The following is a 6,359-nucleotide window of genomic DNA, read 5'->3' as shown; positions in this document are numbered from 1 at the left end:
CACGGAGAGCCGAGTGCAACACACTCTCACTGTGACCTCGTCACATGTCCACGTTTGCTCATGGACTTTGCACGTCTACATATGACGTCCAAGGTACCCTGGGTGTGTTGGTTGTTGACGTTCTGGGACGCCGTGTCAACTTCAGCCTGTTACATGCATTGTCTGTTTTCAAAATACACTTATGTTTTCACAGGAAATGTACAGTTTGGATACAGTCTCTTTCAAAATAAAAGCACTATGTCGGTACAACAACTCCACTTGACATTTTTTTCCTTCAACAACAAAATCACGTGGTTACAGTTAGTCAACATACACACATGTTTTGGTTTAGGCAACAAAAGAAGGTAATTGGGTTTAGGAAAATGGAACAGGGCCTGGCTTTACAGTCTTACAGTAAGTGAACACTGACCTCCCGGGTGAAGGTTGGTGGTTGTTGGACCAATCCATCCCCCTTAGAATATTACTGGGATTTTGCCACCCTAGCCGCTGGTTAGTCTGGTCAGCTGCACTGTAATGTGAAAGGAAATAACATATTCATACATGTCCTTGCAAATCATCACGTCTACACGTGAATAACCAAAATTATACACAAAGCCTTTTTTCCAACAGAAAAACATCCAAACTTCGAACAGCGACACAGCAAACCTTGAAATATATCACCTCAACTCAACAGGTGAACTGCAGCAGCGCTCCTGTGACCGGAGGACAACACTAACTGCAGCACTGAAAGACAAAAACATACATTAATATGTTCAGTTTACTAGAATACAGGTAAAACTATTTAAAATGAATAACATAAAGTACAATGTAGAATTAACAGCAACCAGCACTTTGCCTTTCCACCCCTACTACCGATGGAGGGTCAGGACCCAGGCAGGCACGTAGCTCACACACCTGTGCTCCATGAGCTGCTCAACAGTTCAGGTGCTCTCACCTTGACTGGCCAAATTTTGCCTGGGTCCTAGTGTCCCCTGCTACATGTAGACTTTCTAATTGTTACATACCCTTTCAGGGCCACATCACAATGACGTCATTATTCATAAGCTATTTTATTTATTTATTAGCAAGTTGGGGAAAAAGTACTCAAAAATGCGTCTGGCCCTACCTGGAGCCAGTGTTTGGTTTGTCCGTTCTGGGTTACTGTAGAAACATGGTGGTGCAAAATGATCTCCGTCGACGAATCTGCTCACTCCCACGTCTCATTCTGAGGTAACAAACCACAACGATTCTTATTTTCAGGTGATTATACACTAAAGAAAACAGACTGATCATATTGTATTCCATTTCTGCCAATAAACCCCCCTAATCCTGCACACTGGAGCTTTTAAACACTGGACCTTTAAAATGTGTCCTCTAAATGTTAATAAGGGCGAGGAAAAAAGCATCAGAATAGAGTTTGCTTATAAAACATTTTCGGGGTAGAATCCCCCTGGACCTGAGCTCAGCCCCAATGTCCTCAGATCCAAGAAACACCCTCTAACTGTATATGTATTCATACACTGTGTACTGTAGTTTATGACTACACTGTGAGGAATCATGTTGCAACCAACATGTGACTGCAGAGGTTGTGGTTTTCCAGCTGTTGACTTCTCCTCAGGCTCTGTTTGGTATCACAGGTTACTGTTTACCCATGTGATATAAAAGTGGACTGAGCAGAAGAGAGCTGCAGCAGAGACATGACATCATGTGATCACTTTGTGTTATTATCAGGCTGCTGAGTTAATAATGTGACTAACTGTGTGCTGGCCAGTGCTCCCAGCCAGAGGAGCAATACACTCTTAAAATAAAATCAACTGTTATTCTATTGACAAATTTTTATCTGCTGAGCAAAGAGCTCCAGACATCTCTTTTTCCAGCAACACTTTCCAGCTCCTCCTGGAGGATCCAAGGCATTCCCAGGCCAGATGAGACATACAATTCCTCCAGTGTGTGTAAGTCTGCCCCTGGGCCTCCTCCCAGTGGGACGTGCCTGGAAAATCTCTAACTTTTAGGATCCTGATCAGATGTTGAACCACCTGGGTGAACTTTATTAATCATCATTTCATTTGGTTATTAACAGTAAAATAACTGTTAACTAAAGTTTAATTAACAATCTATTTTCCAAATTATTAATGATGATTATTATAAATGTTTCCAGTTTGGCTTGAAATAGTACATCGTCATTTTTTAGTTGATATATACTTTATATTAAGAATCATAATCTACAAAGTTACTAAAGCTCTTAGGGCCGAGTCATACTGCACTTGTGCATCAGCTGTATGCAGATCCCACGCAGGTGACCTACGTCCTCGTGAGCATTTATACTTGTGTGGTGGTGTGTCTGTGTCACTCTGCAGTTACACCTCCATAACACTGGTCAGTGGTGGGGTTTCTGTAAACACACATTAAACACACGTTAAACACACATTAAACACACATTAAACAAACATTAAACACATGTTAAACATATGTTAAACACACATTAAACATATGTTAAACACACATTAAACACACATTAAACACACGTTAAACACACATTAAACACACATTAAACACACGTTAAACACACATTAAACACACATTAAACAAACATTAAACACACGTTAAACACACATTAAACACACATTAAACAAACATTAAACACATGTTAAACATATGTTAAACACACATTAAACATATGTTAAACACACATTAAACAAACATTAAACACACATTAAACATATGTTAAACACACATTAAACATACGTTAAACACACATTAAACATATGTTAAACACACATTAAACAAACATTAAACACACGTTAAACACATATTAAACAAACATTAAACATATGTTAAACACACATTAAACATACGTTAAACACACATTAAACATACGTTAAACACACATTAAACATATGTTAAACACACATTAAACAAACATTAAACACACGTTAAACACATATTAAACAAACATTAAACATATGTTAAACACACATTAAACATACGTTAAACACACATTAAACATACGTTAAACACACATTAAACATATGTTAAACACACATTAAACAAACATTAAACACACGTTAAACACACATTAAACAAACATTAAACACACGTTAAACACACATTAAACACACATTAAACAAACATTAAACACACGTTAAACACATATTAAACAAACATTAAACATATGTTAAACACACATTAAACATACGTTAAACACACATTAAACATATGTTAAACACACATTAAACAAACATTAAACACACATTAAACAAACATTAAACACACGTTAAACACACATTAAACACACATTAAACATGGCTTAATAGAGACAGTTTCGAACACAAATCAGCTTCACTATAACTCGCAGCATTCACAGACAAACACTTGTCTTTATCTGGACACATTTTCCCCACAAATACAAAATGCTAATGTTATTAGCACAAGCCTATGGCATTTTACATTGGATTAATTAGCTGAGCGGCTATCCTAGATTTCCTCTTCTCATATAAAACCAGGGACAACAGCAACATTTAACAAAGGTAACGTTACAAAATTCAGCTCCATTACAGCTCACAAGGTTCACTGACAAAACAACTGTCTTATACTAAACATGCTAATATATACATGTATAATAAATACAACATGCTAACGTTATTCTATGTGTTATTGTATAAATTAGCCTAGCGACAAGCTCATATTTCAGCCAGGATAAATCACACACAGTGTGTGGAGGCTTTACTGTCTCACAATTTATTGTTTCTTATCTGTGAAGTTAAAACAACATGCTAACGTTATTCTATGTGTTATTGTATAAATTAGCCTAGCGACAAGCTCATATTTCAGCCAGGATAAATCACACACAGTGTGTGGAGGCTTTACTGTCTCACAATTTATTGTTTCTTATCTGTGAAGTTAAAGGGCCAGTGTGTAAAATGGGTTGAAAACAGTGACATCAGTGGCCAAATTCTAGATTGCAGGGCGCACTCGCTCACCCCTCCCGTCGGGTAAATGATGGTGGCCTCGTAGGGACAAAAAGCCTTGCGCACGAGTTTTTCAGGAGTAGGTCTATCTAGCGACGAGGTGAATGTTTATTTAGAAATCTAAACCATGTTACAATATTGTAATGAATCCCTCACGAGCAGGAGACCAGAGGAGCGTTCGGGAAAAAGGCCAGTTTATTTGAGCGCTCCAGAAACTCCGGTAACACTCCAGGGGGTAAAAGACTCCGTCCCAAACTCTGACTCTTCAAGCGTAACACACACACTTCATAACTTTACACACATACTCGTTTACCATACTGAGTGGGGACCCCCCTCCCCTCTCTGCTCCACCAATCTCCAGCCCGCACACTGACTGACAGCGTAGCCGGTAAACAGAGCTCAGCTGTTTATTTAGCCTAGCAATATCTCCGGACTACAGTAGCTGCAATGGACGACTTTGAACGTGATTTTGAAGAGTTTCTTGTAGCGGACACAGATCCAGAGCCATACCTGTTTGAGCCGGAGCATACAGATGAGGAACTCCATGTGTTTGATGCTGAGCGGGCGAGAAGAGAGGCTGAATGCACAGAATGGGATTCGGTGCTGTCTCTGTCTCCGTCTCTGTCCCTGTCCCCATCCCTGTCTCTGTCCTTGTCTCTGTCCCTGTCCCCGCCTCTGTCTGTGTCCCTGCCTCTGTCTCTGTCCCCGTCTCTGTCTCTGTCTCTGTCCCCGCCTCTGTCTGTGTCCCTGCCTCTGTCTCTGTCCCCGTCTCTGTCTCTGTCTCTGTCCCCGTCTCTGTCTCTGTCCCCATCTCCGTCCCTGTCCCTGTCTCTGTCTCTGTCTCTGTCCCCATCTCCGTCCCTGTCTCTGTCCCTGTCTCTGTCTCTGTCTCTGTCTCTGTCTCTGTCCCCATCTCCGTCCCTGTCTCAATCCCTGTCTCCTGTCCCTGTCTCTGTCCCTGTCCCCGTCTCTGTCTCTGTCCCCGTCTCTGTCTCTGTCCCCATCTCCGTCCCTGTCTCAGTCCCTGTCTCTGTCCCTGTCTCTATCTCTGTCCCTGTCTCAGTCCCTGTCCCTGTCCCTGTCTCTATCTCTGTCCCTGTCTCTGTCCCTGTCTCTGTCTCTGTCCCTGTCTCTGTCCCTGTCCCTGTCTCTGTCCCTGTCTCTATCTCCGTCCCTGTCTCTGTCCTTGTCTCTGTCTCTGTCCCTGTCTCTGTCCCTGTCCCTGTCTCTATCTCCGTCCCTGTCTCAGTCCCCATCCCTGTCTCTGTCCTTGTCTCTGTCCCTGTCTCTGTCTCTGCCCCTGTCTCTGTCCTTGTCTCTGTCCCTGTCCCTGTCTCTGTCCCTTTCTCTATCTCCGTCCCTGTCTCAGTCCCCATCCCTGTCTCTGTTCTTGTCTCTGTCCCTGTCCCTGTCTCTGTCTCTGTCCCTGTCCCCATCCCTGTCTCTGTCCCTGTCTCTGTCCCTGTCCCTGTCTCTGTCTCTGTCCCTGTCTCTGTCCCTGTCCCCGTCCTCGTCCCCGTCTCTGTCCCTGTCCCCGTCTCTGTCCCTGTCTCTGTCTCTGTCTCTGTCTCTGTCCCTGTCTCTGTCCCCGTCCCCGTCCCCGTCTCTGTCCCTGTCTCCGTCTCTGTCCCTGTCCCTGTCTCTGTCCCTGTCCCCATCCCTGTCTCTGTCCCCGTCCCTGTCCCTGTCCCCGTCCCTGTCTCTGTCCCTGTCTCTGTCTCTGTCTCTGTCCCTGTCTCTGTCCCTGTCCCTGTCCCTGTCTCTGTCTCTGTCCCTGTCCCTGTCTCTGTCTCTGTCCCTGTCCCCGTCCCTGTCTCCAGACTCTCTCAGGTCCTGCCAGATGCCTCCTGCTGCTGCTGCCATCACTAGTCATTAGTCATACTTCTACTGTTGTTATACACATATGATTATTGTCACACATGACAGCTGCATGGCCAACAACCTCCTGCAATTAAATGCTGCGAAGACCGAGGTCCTAGTCACTGCCTCTGACAGTGTCACAGCCAGGGTACAAGAACATGTGGGGCCCCTCCAAAACAACGTCCACGCTAATATGAGGAACCTTGGTGTTCAGTTCGACCAGTCAATGCACCTAGAGAAACACGTGAAGTCTCTGTGTCACAGTTGTTTTTACCATGTGAGAAACATGGCTAAACTCCGCTCCATCGTGTCCCACTCAGAACTAGAAATGTCAGTCCATGCCTTCATGTCATCCAGGCTCGGCTACTGCAATTCACTGTTCACGTGTCTCAATCAGTCATCCATCACCCGCCTTCAGCTTGTACAGAATGCAGCTGCCAGATTACTTACTAGGTCAAAAAAGTCTTGCCATATTACAGCCATGCTCGCCCCCCTGCACGCCTTCAGCATCCAGTACAAGCCATTCACGGCCAAGCCCCCAGTTACATCTGC

At 43.8% G+C, this 6,359-nt stretch overlaps 1 protein-coding gene across 1 annotated transcript in view; it reads left to right on the top strand.

The window, feature by feature from the left end:
• The window catches only part of LOC125880938 (dynein regulatory complex protein 1-like), a 480,097-nt gene that overhangs the window by 255,266 nt on the left and 218,472 nt on the right, over positions 1-6,359 (top strand). The window lies entirely within an intron of this gene.

The sequence above is a fragment of the Epinephelus fuscoguttatus genome, linkage group LG2, assembly GCF_011397635.1.
Source record: "Epinephelus fuscoguttatus linkage group LG2, E.fuscoguttatus.final_Chr_v1".
Classification (NCBI taxonomy): Eukaryota; Metazoa; Chordata; class Actinopteri; order Perciformes; family Serranidae; genus Epinephelus; species Epinephelus fuscoguttatus.
Note: the sequence above shows the minus strand (reverse complement) of the source record. Positions and strands in the feature narration are given on the sequence as shown.